Source organism: Pseudopipra pipra, chromosome W (assembly GCF_036250125.1).
Source record: "Pseudopipra pipra isolate bDixPip1 chromosome W, bDixPip1.hap1, whole genome shotgun sequence".
Lineage (NCBI taxonomy): Eukaryota > Metazoa > Chordata > Aves > Passeriformes > Pipridae > Pseudopipra > Pseudopipra pipra.
Window position 1 is genome coordinate 15,797,255 of NC_087580.1, and position 20,307 is coordinate 15,817,561.

Below are 20,307 nucleotides of genomic sequence, written 5' to 3' on the forward strand. Positions count from 1 at the left end.
CTGCTGGGGTGAGGCTCTGGGAGCAGGCAGCATCCACCTGCTGAACTGCGTCTGTATTCCGTAGGAACACTGTCATACAGCCCGCCAGAGTGGATCTACCTCAAGCGCTACCACGGCGAGGAGGCGACCATCTGGTCCCTGGGCATCCTGCTCTACCAGATGGTCTGCGGGAAGCACCCTTTCCGCAAAGGCCCCAACACCATCTGGGCCCAGCTCCCGTTCCCAGCACGGGTCTCTCCAGGTGGATACCAATCTTTGTGGCACGGGGGGAATAACGGTGTTGGGAGAGGGCAGCGGGCTCACGAGGACGCCGCTCTTGAAGCTGTTTGTGTCCCATGGGTGGCTGGAGGAGGTGGCCTGTGTCCTGCCATCCTGCTCTCCTCCAAAAGGGAGAATCGATGGAGAAGTTTGGGCACAGCTCTGAGCACAGCCAGCACAGCCTGGGCACGTGGACAGTGGGACAGAGGGGACAGGATCCTTCTCCAACTGACCGGCCATTTTCCCCCCAGGCTGCCAGCACCTTATCAGGTGGTGTTTGTCCATCCGCCCCTCGGACAGGCCAGCACTGGAAGACCTGTTGTGCCATCCTTGGGTGCAGGGCATTCCCCTGCCCTAGAAGACGGGAGAGATCCACGTGCTCCCTTTGATCCCGGGGCCTGGCAGGTAACACCTCCACACATCTCTTGGCAATAAGAAGCAAAGGAAACCAGACTTTTTTGTCAGCCTGTAGCACTGGGGGGGGGTCATCCCATGGGAACATGCCCCTCTTTGTGCTGGAGCTGGGCTGCAGACCCGGTCTCCCAAGTGCTGGTGGCCACCATCCAACCTGGTTTTGCTCGTCCCGCTTCACAGACAGCTGGGCCCTCGGCAGAACGCTGACAGCCTGGTCTGGCCCCCAGGGAAGGAGAAGGGGCCTCTGGAGAAGCTGTGCCGGGTGGGCCTGCTGCTGGAGACATCGAGGACGACGTCAGGGATGACAAGCTCTCAGTTGACCTGGACGCCGGCGAGCTGAAGAGGATGGCCTTTGATTCTGGCCCCTTCCTCCAAGCCGTGCTCCACACGCCGTTTGCAGATGAGTCCACACCCAGGGGGTGCTCCCGGACACGGGCATTGCTCAGCCTGGCTGGGCACCGAAGGTTCCCCCTTTGCTGATGGGGAACCTGAGGAATTCTTCAGCCGGCTGCCAAGCTGCTTCTTGGCAGGAGGGCGGGCGGGTGCTCTGGGCTGGCTGTGAAATGGGAGCCCGGCTCTGCCCCCAGCCTCTGCCACTGCCCCTTTGCTGGGCGGGGCTGGGGCAGGGGCAGCCAGCCTGCCAAAAACAAACCCCCGTGGGGGGAGCAAAGGCAGGGCTGCAGAACACCAGCTGCTTTGGGCTGCAGGCCAGGAAAGGCTTGGGCTGCCTTGGCTTAGGAGCCTTTCTTTGGGCCAGTGCTGCAGGGCAGGGAGAAGGCCTGGGTTTTCCTCAGCTGGAGGAGGTGGGGTTTTCCTTTGGCCTGCAGGGCTTGGGCCTTCCTCAGAACCCTGACAGAAGGTTAACATTTTACCTTTTTTTCTTGTTTCCACTTTTGGTTTGTAATCTCTGTTCATGAATTTGTTGTTTGTTTTCCAGGGAAGAGTTGGAGCTGGTGCCCAGTCCGGGTTGGGAAGGGCTGGGACCATCCCTGGAGAGGATCTGACGTCCCCTCTGAGAAGGCTGAGGACATCCTTTGGGACATGCTCTTCTTGCAGCAGCAGATCTTGGGAGGTAGATGCTCATCTTGCCCATCTTGTCAGCAGCAGTGGGATAATGGCTTTGGGGAGATGGCAGCAGGCACATGAACATCCCGCTCTTGCAGCTGCTGAGGAGGTTGATCTCCTGGGCTTGGCTGGAGGAGGTGGCACCTGTGTTGAGTAATTGCTGAAATCCAATCGATCTGGGATGACCCCAAATGACAGTTTAGTTTTCAGCTTGCTCGAGCTGTATCTCAGCTGTTCTCTGAACACTTCTCTCCCCCACCTGCCTAGTACTTCCCAACTGCTCCCTCCTGTCCCTGCAATGAGTTCCCAGCTCCTCATGGTCTCCATCAAACCACTGAGAGAAGAAATAGAAACTCACAGTCCCCCGGAGTGCCCAAATGAGGAACAATGTAATCCTGGAGAAGTCCTAGAGAATTAGATAAGGGATGTCCCAAACCAGCAGGATGCAAACTAAGCTCTGGGTACCCAGATAATGAAAGAACAAACTTTATTTTTGGTGGTGAAACACAATGGTGCTGTGCTGCTCAAGAACTGAGGTCAGGATGACAGAGAAGGCCCGGAAGGCCCAGAAAAGGACTTCCAATAGGGGTGTGGCTGTGTAAAGCAAAGTACTGAATCTGTATTAAGTAAGCCAGACTATTGAATGCACATGTAAACAGTGTGTGTAATAAACAGCCCTGTCTGTCCTTTGGCACGGTGCATTAGAGGAGCTCTCCTCTGAACGCCCAGCATGCTGAATAAAGAAGAATGCTCTTTTTAACATCTCCAAATTGGGGTGAAGAAGTTTGTTTCTGCTGCTTTTCAGTGTCATTTTTGGCCCCCAGACAGGACACCTCTGCCTGATCTCCCGCGGATCCGAGGGATCTCTGGATCTTCACGCCAGCACCAGGACTTTGCTGCAGAAGAGCACAGATCCCCAGCCCAGTCTGGGACACAGGTAAGATCCCAGTGGATAACAAGGCATTCTTTTGGGGAATCCTGCCCATGTCAAACGTATGGATCTTTCAGTGCACTGGGGGGTTCTTTGGTATTTTGGGAATCCTGCTCATCTGAGACCTGTGGATCTTCCAGCACTTTGGGTGGGTTCTTTGGTATTCTGGAATTTGGTCTCTGGCTTTGTTTTATCGATCACTATTGTTCTGTACTTGTATTTGTTTCTGTATTGTACCATTTTGGGTCTACTGTTTAGAGCTGGGAAGTGGGCAATCTGAAGGGGGAATTTGGAAGAAGTCCCCCCTTAGTTGCATTTTGCAATATTGGATGAAGATTGGCGGCCCCCCCGGAGGAACAGCTCCCAGAGAGAATTTAATGGAGTGTTGGAATCAATGGGTGGCTGTTCTGGAACACTGAATTAGAATCCATTGTTCCAGCTGATGCTGTTTGAGAAGGGGAACAGAAGTGGAAGGAGGTTATGTCTGGTGCTGTGTTTTTCCCTTTGCAGAACGTGTGAAAGGGCAGAAAGATTGTGGTGTGAATGCAGCGCCCTCAGAGCCCTTGGTGTGAGCCCGGAAAGGAAAATCAAGCTGAGGGACAAGATCAGTCTAATTTGGGGACATTGTTGGAGGTTGGAGTTGCAGTTCTGGAAGAAATCCCTGAGGAAATGGTGCCCCCGGGGAGAGGAAGAGGACGAGAGCATGGGCAGCCTGCTTCAAACATCCCCCCAGGAGACTTGGGAGCAGTCCCTGTGCATCCTGTAAGAAAGATGGACACTGGAAATGGGATTGTCCACAACTGAAACTTCAGAACCCTCCGAACCCTCTCGTGGCATCACTGAAGACGACTGAGGGGGCACCAGAGGATTCTTCCCCATCAGAACATCTGGTTCCAGCCAAGCTAAGCACAATTGTTTGTGGCTGTGGGAACTTGTTCCTCTGTGTTAAATCCAGGGAAATGAAACTCAAGGGACAATTCTAGAACAATTGTCTGGTGTGCCAGGGAATTGGGAAACTGGGCCATTTTTAATGCTGTGGCTTTGAAATTGGGAAAACAGTGGTTGGCTCCCCAGTTTTTGTATTTCCCCAATTCCCCAAAGCCTCTGCTTGGGAGAGATCTCTTGGCAAAATGAAATGCCACAATCCAATTGAAAAATGGTCCAATATAGGTTATTATTGCAGAGCCTAATTCTGTGGAAGTTTCTAGTTTTGCATGAGAGTCTCCCAAAGCAGAAGTAATCCATCTGCCACCATCACTTGGGGATGCAGTGGTTCCAACAGGATGGGCTGGAGAGGTGCCTCCATGATCCAAGAGAGCAGAACCCGTGAGAATTCCAGAGAAACCTGGAGTGGGGTTGGTGAGGCCAAAGCAATGTCCTTTGCAAATAGAAAGTTGTAAGGGATTCTCACCCTTTGTAGAACAATTGATGAAATTTTGCTTGTGAAAAGAATGTGAATCTAAATGGAATGCTCCAGTTTTGCCAGTCAAGCAGGCAAATGGAAGGCTATGCCAGTTAGTCCAAGACCTTAGAGCTGTAAAGAACAGAGTAGAAGATATACAAGCAGTCATAGTGAATCCTTACACTTTGCTAACTCCCCTAAATGAGGGTTTAATATGTTTCACAGCATTAGGTTTGAAAACTGCCTTTTTGTGTCTCCCTTTGAGTTGGGAAAGTCAAGAGCTTTTTGCTTTCCAATGGGAAAATGCAAAGCCGGGGAGGAAAACCCATCTGACTTTGGTGGTCCTCTTGCAGGGGTTTAAAAATAGGCCCCAATATTTGGAACTCAATTGGCAAAGGGACTGGAGGAATGGAGAAGTCCAAACCCACCCTCTTGGAGCCTTATTGCAGTGTGGGGATGATCTTTTGATGCCACTGATGCTGAGCAGCAACGTTGGGGTCAGACTGTGGCCCTGTGGAATTTCCTTGGGCTGAGTGGATATGGGGTATCCCAAACACAAAGTGCAAGTAGTCCAGAGCCCAGGAGCCTCCGTGGGCTTTGGAATTCTCCAAGGACAAGGGAGGCTGGGCCAGGAAGGAAAGAAGCAACCTGTCAACTGCCCCAGCCCCAGCAAAGGAAGCCCAGAGCGGGATTGCTTCCAGACTAGAGGAGAAGTGTATTGGGGCAGAGCTGACTTAGGAGACAGCCCCTTGGAAAGTCCTGGTTGGGAATTGTTTCCCAGTGGGGGCAGCTTTGTCCGGCATGGAAAACAATTCTCTGGATGCACAGAACTCCCCACCACCAGGTCAGAGATCCTGACAGAGATCCTTCTCCCAGTAGAAGAAAATGAGTCTAGTGCTAAGGATTGTCAACTCCTTGAAACCGTAGAGCAAACTTTGCTCCAGGAGGCTGGGCAGTTCCCCCAAGTGGGCAAATAATAGTCCCTGAGCCAATCTCCTGTGACCTGGTGGATGGGGAACATGAGGGGATTCCTTGGAGTGAAGCAAATTATTGAAACATTTGCCCAAGTGGGTTCTTGGTCCAAAACTGACCCCAGTTGTACAAGCAGTGAGTCAGCAGTGTGGTGTGTGGAAGAGAAATAATCCAAACCCTGCCACTGGAGTGGGAACAGGTGATGGAAAATGCAGAAATGCTGCAGGTGAATGTTGGCAGATGGATGTGACTGAATTGCCCAGAAAAGGGGGGTGTAAAGATCTCCTGGTCTTGGGGGATACCTTCTCTGGGTGGCCAGAGGCTGTTCCTTGTTGCACTAAGCAGGTTGGGAAAGAGACTGCAATCCTGTTCAGTGCAATCCTCCCTGTATTTGGGATGCCTTTGGGAATGTCATCAGACAGAGGTTCCCACTTGACTGCAGAAACAAAATGCTTCACTCTTGTTTTGCTCTTCTGACAACAGTTCAAACACTGTTGACGTGGGAGGAAAATTTACATGTCTTTTTAGTGCCAAAGGTGATCCAAGTGTTGCCCACAAGTGTCTGTATTAAGTAAGCAAGACTCTGTAAGGAATCTGGAAACTGTGTGTGTAATGTAAAGCCCTGTGTGGCTGTCACTGAAGTGCTGAGGCTGAACAACAGCCCCTGAGCCAAAGCTGAGCTCTAGATGAACCTTCCAACCTAATGGGCTGTGTCTCCATGTATCTGCTCCTGAGCTAAAACTGGGTCTATTTGTTGGTACAAATGTGGTGGGATGGGACTCCACCTGTGTATCTGCTCCTGAACCAAACAGGTGTGCTTCTTAGGAAGATCTGTTAGTCTGGGCTCATCAGTGAATCCTGTTTGTATCTGTTCCTTAACAAAAGATGTCTGATTGTGAGCAAAATCTGATCTTTCTGTATCTGGAGAGTGGTGGAGGCCATGGCAGTCGATGTCTGGCCTTGTTTGGCAGTGGCTGGTGCAGGGGGAGCCTTGGTTTGGGAGAAGTAGAACATTGCTCCCAAGATTCTGCTCTGGCCAAATAAGGAACAACAGAATCTTAGAGAAGTCCTGGAGAATTGGATCAGGGCTGGAACTCAAGCTCACAGGATGTGAGCTGAGCTCTGGGGACCCAGAGAAGATCAAACCAAACATGACGGTCTCTGTGGGGAAAAGCAGTGATGCTGAGAACCGAGGTCAAGAAGCAGACACCTGAGCTTTGGGGGGCACCAGATGCCAAAAAACCCACCAGAGACCCCCAGAGAAGACCCCAAATGACCAAGTAGGGACTTGCAATAGGGGTGTGACTGTGTAAAGCACAGTAATGGACATGTGTTCAGTAAGGGGGAATATCCAATGCCTCTGGAATCAGTGTGTGTAATCCCAAGCCCTGCCTGTGTCCCTGAGCAGGCTGGATTAGAAGAACTCTCCTGCAGGCGTCCAGCACGCTGCCCTAAAGAATGCCTGCTTCTTAACACCTCCCAGCTGGGGTTAAGGACTTGCTTTCTGCTGCTTTTGGGCACCATTTCTGGCCCCAGATGGGACCCTCTGCCTGATCTCCCGTGGATCCGAGGGATCTCTGGATCTTCACGCCGGCCCCAGGACTTTCCTGGAGAAGACCACAGATCCCTGGACTGGTCTGGGATGGGGGAAGATCCCATTGGATAATAAGGCATTCTTTTGGGGAATCCTGTCCCTCTAAGACGTGTGGATCTTCCAGCTCTTTGGGTGGGTTATTTGGTGTTCCCCCATTTGGTCTCTGGCTTTGTTTTCTCCACTGATCCTTGTTTTGTGTTTGTATTTGTTTCTGCACTGTAACATTTGTCCAAGTGGGTTCTTGGTCCAAAACTGACCCCAGCTGTACAAGCAGTGAGTCAACAGTGTGGTGTGTGGAAGAGAAATAATCCAAACCCTGCCACTGGAGTGGGAACAGGTGATGGAAAATGTAGAAATGCTGCAGGTGAATGTTGGCAGATGGATGTGACTGAATTGCCCAGAAAAGGGGGGTGTAAAGATCTCCTGGTCTTGGGGGATACCTTCTCTGGGTGGCCAGAGGCTGTTCCTTGTTGCACTAAGCAGGTTGGGAAAGAGACTGCAATCCTGTTCAGTGCAATCCTCCCTGTATTTGGGATGCCTTTGGGAATGTCATCAGACAGAGGTTCCCACTTGACTGCAGAAACAAAATGCTTCACTCTTGTTTTGCTCTTCTGACAACAGTTCAAACACTGTTGACGTGGGAGGAAAATTTACATGTCTTTTTAGTGCCAAAGGTGATCCAAGTGTTGCCCACAAGTGTCTGTATTAAGTAAGCAAGACTCTGTAAGGAATCTGGAAACTGTGTGTGTAATGTAAAGCCCTGTGTGGCTGTCACTGAAGTGCTGAGGCTGAACAACAGCCCCTGAGCCAAAGCTGAGCTCTAGATGAACCTTCCAACCTAATGGGCTGTGTCTCCATGTATCTGCTCCTGAGCTAAAACTGGGTCTATTTGTTGGTACAAATGTGGTGGGATGGGACTCCACCTGTGTATCTGCTCCTGAACCAAACAGGTGTGCTTCTTAGGAAGATCTGTTAGTCTGGGCTCATCAGTGAATCCTGTTTGTATCTGTTCCTTAACAAAAGATGTCTGATTGTGAGCAAAATCTGATCTTTCTGTATCTGGAGAGTGGTGGAGGCCATGGCAGTCGATGTCTGGCCTTGTTTGGCAGTGGCTGGTGCAGGGGGAGCCTTGGTTTGGGAGAAGTAGAACATTGCTCCCAAGATTCTGCTCTGGCCAAATAAGGAACAACAGAATCTTAGAGAAGTCCTGGAGAATTGGATCAGGGCTGGAACTCAAGCAAACAGGATGTGAGCTGAGCTCTGGGGACCCAGAGAAGATCAAACCAAACATGACGGTCTCTGTGGGGAAAAGCAGTGATGCTGAGAACCGAGGTCAAGAAGCAGACACCTGAGCTTTGGGGGGCACCAGATGCCAAAAAACCCACCAGAGACCCCCAGAGAAGACCCCAAATGACCAAGTAGGGACTTGCAATAGGGGTGTGACTGTGTAAAGCACAGTAATGGACATGTGTTCAGTAAGGGGGAATATCCAATGCCTCTGGAATCAGTGTGTGTAATCCCAAGCCCTGCCTGTGTCCCTGAGCAGGCTGGATTAGAAGAACTCTCCTGCAGGCGTCCAGCACGCTGCCCTAAAGAATGCCTGCTTCTTAACACCTCCCAGCTGGGGTTAAGGACTTGCTTTCTGCTGCTTTTGGGCACCATTTCTGGCCCCAGATGGGACCCTCTGCCTGATCTCCCGTGGATCCGAGGGATCTCTGGATCTTCACGCCGGCCCCAGGACTTTCCTGGAGAAGACCACAGATCCCTGGACTGGTCTGGGATGGGGGAAGATCCCATTGGATAATAAGGCATTCTTTTGGGGAATCCTGTCCCTCTAAGACGTGTGGATCTTCCAGCTCTTTGGGTGGGTTATTTGGTGTTCCCCCATTTGGTCTCTGGCTTTGTTTTCTCCACTGATCCTTGTTTTGTGTTTGTATTTGTTTCTGCACTGTAACATTTGTCCAAGTGGGTTCTTGGTCCAAAACTGACCCCAGCTGTACAAGCAGTGAGTCAACAGTGTGGTGTGTGGAAGAGAAATAATCCAAACCCTGCCACTGGAGTGGGAACAGGTGATGGAAAATGTAGAAATGCTGCAGGTGAATGTTGGCAGATGGATGTGACTGAATTGCCCAGAAAATGGGGGTGTAAAGATCTCCTGGTCTTGGGGGATACCTTCTCTGGGTGGCCAGAGGCTGTTCCTTGTCACACCAACTGGGCTGGGGAAGTGAGTGGAATATTGTTGAATCCAAGAATCCCTGGATTCGAGGTACATTTGGGAATGTCATCAGACAGAGGAGCTCACTTGATTGTAGAAGTGGTACAGCAAGTCAAATCAGGGATGCATTATTGCAGAATTCCAAAGGCCAGAGCCCCTTGGGTAATTGAGAGGTTGTCTGAGAAGAAACCAAATGCTTAAGTCTGCTTTGGCTCTCCTGACAATAGTTAATTGGGTCTTGACTTGGGAGCAAAATTTACATCTCCTTTCAGTCTCAAACGTGACCCAAGTGTTGCCTCCAAGGGATTGCTGGGTGTGCACTCCTTTACCTGAAAAGACAAGGAAGCCATTCACCATTTCTGCCTTCCCTGTTCTGGCAGAAATGATTCCTGGTCACTGGGTGAGCACTTGTGTTCCCCAAAAAGTAGACCAGCAGTCAGTGTGCAAGTACCCCCCACCACCTCTGACAATCCTGCCTGTGTCCAAAGCTGTAACCCCCACTAAAGGAACAGGACAAGTGGATTGTGTTAATGAGAGGGGCCCGTTTGTGGGAAATCACCCCAATGTCCTCAAACCCTTCCTGCTGGGGAAATGACTGATCCTTGGCCGGTCCCCAAAGGAACGGGGTGGGATTGGTGTGTGGAAATAACACCTGGGAAGGGTTGCCCCAAAGCTGGAAGGGCATTTGTATTTCAGCTTGCATCAGGATTCAGTGCTGTAGCTGTTCTAATGCCTTGAGCTGTAAAATGAAATAAAGCTCCTAAGACACTCCATCCCTTCAGGAGCTTAGTCTGAAAAAAGGGGGATTTGATGTGGGATATAGAAGACTGCTCCCAACATTTCTCTATGGCCAAGGAAGGAGAACTGTAATCTTGGAGAGGTCCTGGAGAACTGGATCAGGGATGTAACTAAGCAAACAGGATGGAAGCTGAGCTCTGTGGGCCCAGAGAAGATCAAACCCAAACGTTCCAGTCTTTGTGGTGAAAGGTAATGACACTGTGTCTGCTCAGAACCGAGGTCAAGAAGTGGACACCTCAACTTTGGGGGGCACCAGATGCCAAAAAACCCACCAGAGAGCCCTGAAGGAGACCCCAAAGGACCAACTAAGGACTTGCAATAGGGGGGGTGATTGTGTAAAGCAAAGTAACATCTATGTCTTAAGTAAGGGAGAATATCTAATGAATCTGGAAACTGTGTGTGTCATGTAAAGCCCTGTGTGGCTGTCACTGAAGTGCTGAGGCTGAACAACAGGCCCTGAGCCAAAGCTGAGCTCTAGATGAACCTTCCAACCTAACAGTCTGTTTATCCCTGTATTTGCTCCTTAGCTAAAACTCTGTATGTTTGTTGGTCAAAGATGTAGTGTGGAAAGACTCCCCGTGTACCTGCCCCTGAACAAAATAAATGTGCTTATTAGTGAGATCTGTGAGTCTCAGCTCATTAGTGAATGATATTTGTATGTGTTCCTTAATCAAATCTTATGTCTGATTGTGAGCAAAATGTGATCTTTATCTTCCTGTCTTTAGAGAGTGGTCAAGGCCCTGGCAGTGGATGTGTGGCCTTGTTTGGCAGCAGATGGGGCAGGTTGACTGCCTGGGTTTTCCCCTTAAGCCCTGGCCAGGCTGTGGGTGGAACCCAGGAGGAGAAGGGAGCCAGATGGTTTTGCACACTCGTAGCTCTGTGAGCTTGTTTCTGCAAGGCCAGAAAAGCTGGACCCCCTCCCAGCAGAGATGGAGCCCTCCCCTAGGAGTGGACGCCCTGGGTGGGATTCCCCGTGCCCGGGAGGGGTTCTCCAACCCTTGGCTGCGACCGGGGCTCCCCCGCTGCCGGGCGGGCCTGGCTGAGGGGAACAGATGAGGGCAACTGGGCAGGGAGCTTTTCTACTCACTCCAGGCACTCTTGGTAGGAAGGATGAGGTGCGTTACTGAGCTCAGCCTTTTGACATTCTTTGCTGCTCTGCACTGCAGGAAAATTACACACTTGTTCTCCAAAGTTGGTGTCGGTGTCTCTTGTGCTGACCCTCGTCGCGGGCAAAAGAGTTCCCTGGGGCCCTGCAGTGTCACAACGGTCCCCTAATTCCATGGGACAACATTCCTAATTCACCCCTGAGAACTTCTCCAAGGCTGCTGGGCTGGCACAGCCTGGACACACCTGACTGACAGTCCAGCACTTTATACGAGAAAAGCCCCACATTTTAAGGGCAGGGTCTTGTGACGTGTCCCATCAGACCCCCAGGGATGGACAGGGACTCCCCCAGTGTGGATCCAACCCCCCTGAGCTCCAGGGAATCCCTCCAAGCCTCATGTGATGGGGGACACAAAGGGACCCCTCGACCTTCTGTCCCACCTCCCTCTTCCCCCCTCTCCCTCCTCTTTCCCAACGTCCCCCCAGTTTCCAGACCCCCTCCGTGCTCAGCCAGGGGCTCCCAACCCCTCCCACTTAGGCTGGGGGTCGCAACCCCCCTCACACTCAGTTTTGGGGATCCCACCCCTTTTCCCTTCTCTCCCACCCCTTTCTGATCATCCCATCAAACCACAGCTTCCCCGTGCTCTGCTCTGGGGGTCCCACCCCCTCAACCGCTCAGCTGAAGGGGTCCCACCCCCTTTTCCCACCTTTTCTCTCCTTTCCCCTCCCTTTTCCCTGTCATCCCCTGTTGCCGGGGGGAGTGGAAGGCTTAGACAAAGTTCATTAAAGAAGTCCTGCCCTTGAGTCCCGAGGTGCAGAAAGGACTCCCTGGCTTTCTAAACTCCTGCTCAGAGAGGAGCCTGGGGGCGGCTGGATCCAATCTCAGTCCTGGATTATGCCAAGGGTTGGAATTTAAGGAATTACAGAGCTGTGATTGAACCACTTTTGTCCTGCAGGTTTTAATGATGGAAAATCAGATATATTGATATAAAATGAACTCATCATTATCACAGATGAACAGACAAAAAATTTTAATCAGAATTATTTACTACACAATATAAACACTAAAACCACCAGTAGTACAGGATAAGTACAATATAATTGAAGGAATTATACTAAAACTGGCAAAAAATAAATGATTATTAAGTAGACATGTGATGTAACTCCCCCAGACCAAGGCTCCTGGGGAGATCTCTTTTGCTCACCCTCGAGGACTGACCTTGGGGGGGGTTCCCCAGCCAAGGGGGGAATCTCCAACCATACACCCCAAGAGGGGTTATGTTGGAAGAACCTGCCCCTGGGAAAGGGGACTGGAACTTTATAGTATAAAGTGATGGACTGACAGCCCTTGGACTCCAGGGGTTGCCTCACCATCAGGATGTTAATTCAGGGTTGAACCCAGACTGGTTCCAACATCTCCTGGCCTGGCCTGGGCCCCTCTCAGCCCAGCACTGATACATTTGCAAATAGGGCATTGTCTTGGTCCCATTCCAGGGGGGAATGTCCTGCCACAGTGTCCCAGTGTGCCTGTAATTCCATCAGGCCCTGCAGTGTCACAATGGTCCCTTGATTCCACAACTTCCCAAATGTTTCCAGGTTCCTTTGGTTCCATGAGGCCCCCATGTCACAAAGGCCCCTGGATTCCAGGAGTTTCCACAGTGTCTCAGGGTCCCTTTTTTCCAGGAGGCCCTGCAGGCTCCCAATTGTCCCTTGATTGCAGGAGGTTCCCAAATGTCTCAGGGTTCTTTGGTTCCAGGAGGCCCTGCAGTGTCACCTTGGCCCCTTCATTCCATGCAGGCCCAGGCAGAGGAACCCCAGCACGGAGCCCCCGACCCCCGTCAGCATCTTGGGGGGCGGCGTCCGACGGCAGCTCGGGGTGGGGGGGCAGCTGGGGGCAACTGGGATATACTGGGAGAGACCAGGGCTGACTGGGATCACGCTGGGACTGACTGGGCCCTGTGGAACACCCTGAAAGTTCTGGAGGGGCTGTTTTAAGTGAGCTCTGGAAAACTGTCCTGGCTGTGCAGGGCAGGGAATGCTGATGTTCTGCAGGCCCCCAGCTCTGCTCTCTGGCTCCTGGTTTCCCTCGTGCTGGGCAGTTGGAGCCCAGGCAGGGGCAGCCCTACAGGAGGTTGTGGTGCTGCAGGGCCCAGGGGCTGCACCCCGAGGAGCTCCTGCCCCAGGGGCTCAGGGACCTGGCAGTCTGTGCTGCTGGGGGCAGGATCGTGCCCCGGGCTGTGGCTCCTGGGTGCAGAGGAGGAAGGAGAAGCACAGCTTTGGTCCCCACTCTTGTGGCCGGAGGTGCAATAGGCTGGGCTGGGGGTGGTGGCCTGGCTGGTCTCTCTTTGGCCTCAGTTGTGGGGTCTGCAGGGCCAAGTTTTGCCCTGCCCTGTTTGCAGCCTGGTGCTGACCCACTGCTGGGGCCCCCGGGCAGGTGGGTGTTTCTGCCCTGGGCTGTTCTCACTCACACCACATGTATGTGAGGGGGCACTAAGGTGTGTTCCTGCCCCAAATCCTGTGTCTTGGACCCTCTTGGTCCTTTCCTGGAGCATCTTCTCCCAAGCTGGGTCCGTGCCTGTTCCTTCCTGGAGCACAAACCAGGCCATTTGCAGTGGGACCTGCTGGGGGACCTGCCCTGGTCCCCGTGGCTCTGCTCTCTGGGGACAGGGAGAGTTTGGGGACTCCCTCACAAGCCACCCCCACTCATGTCCTGCTGGTCACCCAGGTGGCCCTGGCAGCGCTTGGGAACATGACTGGATGGGGGGTGTGCCCACCCGTGCCAGCAGGGAAGGGCACAAGTTCCAGGGGGGATGTCCAGGGAGACAGGACACTGCAGAGGAAGGGCCTGGGGGGTGCAGAGTGACAATAGAGAGGGGAGGGCGGATCTTTGGCATCCCCTCCTCTGCTTGCTTCAGGCTTCAAGAAGACACCACAGGAGAAATCACATGGAGAAATATTTATTGATCAAAGACTATTAAAAGCCTCAGAAACAGGGGGGAAAACGTCCTTCCTGGGGGACACCAGTCCAAGGAAACTCCTGGTTTCTGTCCAGGCAGGAGCAGGTGCCCGTGGGCTCCAGGGGGTCAATGCAGATAAAATCACTGGGGGGGCTCCTTCAGCAGCAGCATTTAATGCATTTGGACAAGCCAGGGACCATCTCCATGTCCTGCACAGAAGGGCTTCACCCTCCTCAGGATCCCTGAGTGACACAATGACACCAAAACCCAGGAATGACAGAGCAGCTGCACCCACTAACTTGGATTTTCCCTTTTTCAAATGTCATTTAACTCACTAAATCCATCTCTTGCCTAGGAATGGTACAGCACAGTCAGGCACAGAAAGAATTTGAAGGGCCAACACCCATTTACCAATTCCAAATTTTAATGGTTGAAAGAAAGGCCCATTTTCCTTTTGCCCTGTGCCACCAACAACAGGAATTGTTTCTGACTAAATTGTCCTTTCCTCCTCTTTCAAACCCAACACGCCACTCCAGGATCTCCCAAGAAATCCATGTTCTCCCTCCCCAGTGTCCATGGAGCAGAGGTTCAGCTGGGGATGACACCTCTGGGCCCCCACACACCTTCCAAGGGCAGGAGCCTTCCTGCCTGGCCGGGAGCCCTGGGGGGAGTCCAGGCTGTGGCAGCTCCTGTTTGTCCCTTCCCCACGCACATTCCAAATCCCTGCTCTCACACTAAACCCTCCAAAGCTTTCCAAACCCAAATCCTTTCCTCTGCTCCTCTCTCACTGGGACCATTTCTGCCTCCTTCCCCTGCAGCTGGAGGAACCTCCCCAGCTGCTGCTGCTCCCTGGCATCAAACCACACCTTCCCAAACCCTGACTATTGCTCAGTTCAAAGAACAAATCTAGAGATTTCAGTTCACTTCTCTTTTCTCTGACAAAACAACAGCAACTGAAAAAACGTATTATAATCCACAAACTGAATCTCTAATTCACTAATCACTAATGGAATATCGGCACAATTAACACAAATCCAACCCCTGCAAACACTAAAGCTGACACTAAAGAATGCTCTGAACACACAATCCCAGCTTAACAGCTGCTGTGGCAATTTACCTTCCTTCAAATATTTAATGTGCATCAAATGCTTTAAAATGCACCCAAGAACAAACTACTGCATTTAACACTTACAGCAAGTGAATTTTTTCTTTTTTATATCTATTATGGGCATCCCCGAGTCAGACAGGATTCTAATACTATAACACACACTCCCAGTAACACACACTCCCCAAACACTTCACTTTCTCCAGCACTGACCATTGGCTTTGACAAACACAGTTCCCTGAGCAAAGCCCTCCCCAAAGCAGCTCTATGGGCAAGAGCTCTGTGTGTGACTGATCTGTGGGCAAAGCACACGGGGGGCCTGGAACCCACCCCCTGACCCACACCTGGGGCCTGGAACCCACCCCCTGACCCACACCTGGGGCCTGGAACCCACCCCCTGAACCACACCTGGGGCCTGGAACCCACCCCCTGACCCACACCTGGGGCCTGGAACCCACCCCCTGAACCACACCTGGGGCCTGGAACCCACCCCCTGAACCACACCTGGGGCCTGGAACCCACCCCTTTCACTCAGTCAGTAGGGATTTCTTCTCATAAGCCAAATATCACACTCCTTCTTTTACAGTTCTAGCATCACTTTCACAACCCAATTCTATTCTATTCTGTTCTAGAGCTCCATTTCTAGGATGCTTAGGTATACCTTTTCTATGCTCAGCAATGCCTTAATAAAATTCCAGGGATCTTGCTTTGAACTCACCAGATCCAGGGACTGAGATCTCCCAGAAGAATATTTTCACTGCTCGCTGGAGTCCTCAGGGTCCCGGAATCCCTGGAGGGTCGACAGCATTGTCCCACCTGGCTCACCAAGAATTGTCCCTGAAAAGCGTTGGGAAGAAATGAAACCCTCCAACGCCCCTGGGAAGTGTTGGTGAGCCAGGCACTGCTTTGTTCTGGCTCCCAGAGACAGGGAGCCAATCATTCCAGCCCCACCTGTCCCTTTCCAGACTTTTCACACATTTCTACATTTGAACAAACAAACAAATTCATGTTCATTGCTTCTAATTTACCCCAATTAATGAACTAATGAATTCTCTTCATTAATTAAGACTCTAATTAGTAGTCTATCCTTAACTGGCTAATTTGGTCCACGTTCTTTGGTCCTCTTAGCCCTCCTCCTCAGACACAGAGTCTCCAACTCTCAGGCTGCAATGTCTTTGTTAATCCCCTTTGGACCTTCTGGTTCCTCCAACAGGTCCTTGAAGGACCAGGAATTTAAGATCCCAGATGTCCAATCTTCAGCTCCCTCGGGCTTTGTTTATGGAAGCTCATCAGAGCCAGTGCAGAGAAACTCCAAGTTTGGGTGCTTTAAAGATCAAACCGACAAGAGCCCGTGAAAAGAAACCCGGTCAGCTGCTGCCACTGACTAAAATTTGAGGCAAGTTGGATCATTTCCAACAAGACCAACCCCCACCGCGGGGGGGACCCCGCATCCCCCCGCCCACCGCCGGGGCTCTGCCGGGAACCGCCACCGGTACACCCCCAAAACCAAATCCCCTCCCGCGGACCCCCCACGATCCCCCCCAGGGGCATTTGCGGCTCAGCTTTGGAGTCCTTCCAGCTCCAAATGTCTTCCCTGCAAAGAACCCCCTTTCCTGCAGCCCCACCCCCAAAGCAGTGCTCAGCCAATCCGAGCGCGCAGCGCTGATGACTCATCAGTTGCCAGCCAGACCCGCAGCGCCCAGCGCTCCCCGGACCCCCCCAGGGTCCCCCCTCGGCCCCAGCGCCCCCCGGGACGGGAATTTGGGCAAAGGGGAGGTGGGGGGTGCCCAGGCCGGGCCCCCCCGCGCCGTCCCGGCCGTGGCGGCTGCGGCGGGGGCCGAGTGCGGGCGGGAGCGGCCAAGAGCCCAGCGCTGCCCCATCCCGACCTGCCCCAGCTCCCACGGGAATGGGAGGAGTGGGAATAGGAGGGGAGGAGAAAGAGAAGGAGGGAGAGGAGGAGGGAGAGGGGGAGGAGGGGAAGGAGGAGGAGGAGAAAGAACGCACGTGGATGCACGGCCCGCTGTATCCGCAGCCCCCGCGTCCCGGGAGCATCGCCCCCCGCATCCCGCAGGTGACCGGGGAGGGGGAGCTCGCCCCAAATATCTTGAGGCACTCTGGCATTTTTTTTTGGGGGGGCGGGGGGATGTTTGGATCTTGCAGGACCCCCAAGCTGAGCCGCAAATGCCCCTTGGGGGGATATTGGGGATCCCCGGGAGGTGTTTTTTGGGGTCCCGGGGTGGGTTCCCGGCACAGCCCCGACGATGAGCAGGGGGATGTTGGGTCCCCGGAGCCACGTGGCGATCGCCGGATACCGGCGGGGAGTGGGGGGGACACGGGACAAACCCACCGGCTTTGGGGACCCCTGGGACAGGCGGGGGTTGGAATCTGAAACGGGGGCCCGGAGAGGGGGAGCTCCCGGCAGTCTGGAGAGGAGGGGGGAGCAGCGAGGGCTGTGGGGGGAGCCGGGACCCCCGGCAGCCTGGAGAGAGGGCTGGACACCTTGGGATCGCCAGCACCCCGAAGGCGAGAGTCAGGGGAGAAGGGACCCTGGGACCCCGAAACCCCCCGACCACCCTAAAAGGGACCCCGGAGAGGGGAGCCCCCGGGACCCCCGGGACCCCCAGCAGCCCAGAGAAGGGGGATCCCCAGAATGGCAAAGTGAGGAGCCCATAAAGGAAGGACCCCTGGGATTCCCGGGATCTCCGGCAGCCCAGAGAGGGCGGGAACCCTGGAGAGGGGGTTCCCCAATGCATGTGAGACCTCCAGCAGCCCACCCAGGAGGGACCCCAGAACCCCAAAGTGGATGGACCAGCGAGGGGGAACTCCACTGCTGAGAGGGTTGTTTTGGGCTGAATCTTGGTGGTTTGGAGGTTTTCTTGGCCAGAAGCCGCCCAGTAACATCTAGAGATGGCCTTGGGCAGGAGGAACCCCCAGCCAAAGCACTCATCCTTTGTTTTTCCCCACACAGCAGGATTTCTCCTTCCCAAAGCTTGGCCGAATAGAGGAGGAGGCTGCGAGGAAGAGGAAGATGCCCCAGGACCCCCAGGCAGGTGAGGAGGAAGTCAGTGCCCCTTTGCCCCTGTCTTGTCCTGTATCTCCCAGCTGAGCATCGCCCCCGGCTGCAGGACAACCCCGCTGCCGCCACCGTCCTGCCGGGGCCGGAGTTGGGGGGATGTCCTTGGCCTTCCCTGTGGGCCGGAGGCAAATCCCCTCCCTGTCCTTCTTCCCTCCTGCCCCAGGCCCCGAGCTGAGGACGGAGAGCCCGGAGGACAAATCCCCCCGGCAGAGCCTGGTGGGAGAGGCCGTTTTGAAGGGCTCCACGGCGCAGGAAGGCAGCGGGGAGGGAAAGCCACGAAGGTACCCCAGGAGGAGGGTCTCCAAAGCCAGCCCAGGGTGCTCTGAGGAGGAAAGACCCACCCTGTGCCAGGAAGGCAACGAGAGCTTGAGCCAGAGCCCTGACCTGGATGTCCATGAGCAGCCTCACACCAGGAAAAAGCCCTTCAAGTGCTTGGACTGTTGGAAGAGCTTCAGCCAGAGCTCCCACCTGATCTGCCACCAGCGCACCCACACCGGGGAACGGCCCTACATGTGTGGGGAATGTGGGAAGAGCTTCATCTGCAGCTCCAACCTGATCTGCCACCAGTGCACCCACACTGGAGAACGGCCCTACAAGTGCTTGGAACGCAAGAAGAGGTTTCAGACCAGCGGGAATCTCCTCCTGCATGAGCGGACACACACAGGGGAGAGGCCCTTCCTCTGCACCCACTGTGGGAAGAGCTTCAACCAGAACTCCCACCTCGTCACCCACTGGCACATCCACAGCGGGAACAGGCCCTACAAGTGTGGGGAGTGTGGGAAGAGCTTCAGCCAGAGCTCTGCCTTGACCTCACACCAACGGACCCACCAGTAAGGGAAGCCCTAAAGGTGCCTTGACTGTGGGAAGAGCTTTGTCTGCTGCTCCAACTCCATCACCCACTGGAGGAGTGATGTCTTCCCACATTGGGAAGACACCTGGCTGGTGGTCTCCACATCCTCCTGGTTCCCCACAGGCACCTGGGTGAACACAGTGGGAGAAACATCCATGGGGTCACAAACTGACCTGGAAAATTCAGTGGGAAGAGCTGATTTGTTGAATTTAAAACAAAGACATTCAACAAAGACATCTAAAGCCCCACCATTTTACTGGCATTTGGGGTCATTTGGAGATCCAGGGGAATATTTGGGAGGATTTGGAGTTTCTGGTGGGATGTGGGGGAGATTACCCCAAAAATGGGGGTTCCCAGGCCGGGCAAACAGGGCCACATTGTCGTAGTTGTGCCAGCAGTTCATGTCCCCTGATCCTGTCTGTTCTCCAGGAACTCCCCTTGGCTGTTCCAGTGCCTGGCCTGGGTCTCCCCACACGGGGTGTCCCCCCAGGTGCCCAAATCTCTGCTGAAGTGCCTGAGCTGCTCCCAGTTGGAGATGTACCCGGGCAGGAACCTCTCCCGGTCGGGGCCGTTCACTCGGCTTTTCCCAGGACCTGGAACAGCCCTGGGTGTGCAGGGACACAGGGCAGGGGGTGCCCCCCCAGCAGCCCTCAGCCCCCCCAGCAGGTTGGGAGCTCAGGGGGCCACCCCGGACCCCCCTTTCCCACCCCCCTCTGCCCCACAGCTGCTGCAGCACCAGTTACTGAGTGGGGGAGTCCCCCCATCAGCCCCCCAGGGACGGACAGGGGGGTTGGGCACCTGTGCACAATTGTCACCAGAGCAAGCACACAAAGGGTTACAGAAGCAGTGGACATTCCCAGGGTGGATCTGCCCCCTCCCAGAGCCCCAGGGAACCGCTCCAGGGCTCAAGTGATGGGGGGCAGGGGAGACCCATGTGGGAACCCCCTGCCCTCTGTCCCCCTGCCCACTGTCCAACACCCCTTTTCTCCCCTCTCCCACCCCTTTCCCATCATCCCCACCGTCCCCAGCTCCCCCCCAGCTCGGTTTGGGGGTGTTTCTTCCCCGTGCCCTGCTCGGTTTCACAGTCTCAGCCCCCTCCTCGCTCACTTTGGAGGTCCCAGCCCCCCTTTTCTCCCGTTCTCCCCCCTTTTCCCATTGTCCCCTGAAAGGCAGCTGTTAAGTATTGGGTGCTGAAAAAGCTGCTCCATCGTGTCCATTCCAAATTAAGCCTGCATTTCTTAGGAGGGACTGGCATCCAAAAGGCAGCAAGAAGAGTCTTCTAATTCTCTTCTGCTTGATCCTCTCTGCAGCCGCCGATTTTCCCTCAAACCAGGCGGGAAAACAGGAAGAGCCCTGGTGTGGTCGGGGAGCAGCGCTGACCCCAAAGGGCTGCATTTCCCCTGCCGATCGTCCTGCTCTGCCCTCCCCCGGGGCTGGCTCTGCCTGGCGCTGGCCGGACGTGCCGGGGCTCCTCACTGAGCAAAGCCCTTGCCAAAGTTGAGGGGCAAGTGCCGAGCCCGGCTGGCCTGGGAGGAAGTGACAGCAGCGCGGGCCGAGCGGGCGGGA

General features: G+C 54.0%; 1 long non-coding RNA gene across 1 annotated transcript; it reads left to right on the forward strand.

Annotated features, from left to right (window-relative positions):
* The first annotated feature begins 47 nt into the window (after positions 1–47).
* Positions 48–7,679, forward strand: LOC135406140 (uncharacterized). Its single transcript, XR_010426158.1, has 4 exons — positions 48–663; positions 853–1,744; positions 2,562–2,674; positions 3,179–7,679. It is a non-coding gene; the product is annotated as an uncharacterized LOC135406140 (long non-coding RNA).
* Positions 7,680–20,307: the final 12,628 nt, after the last annotated feature.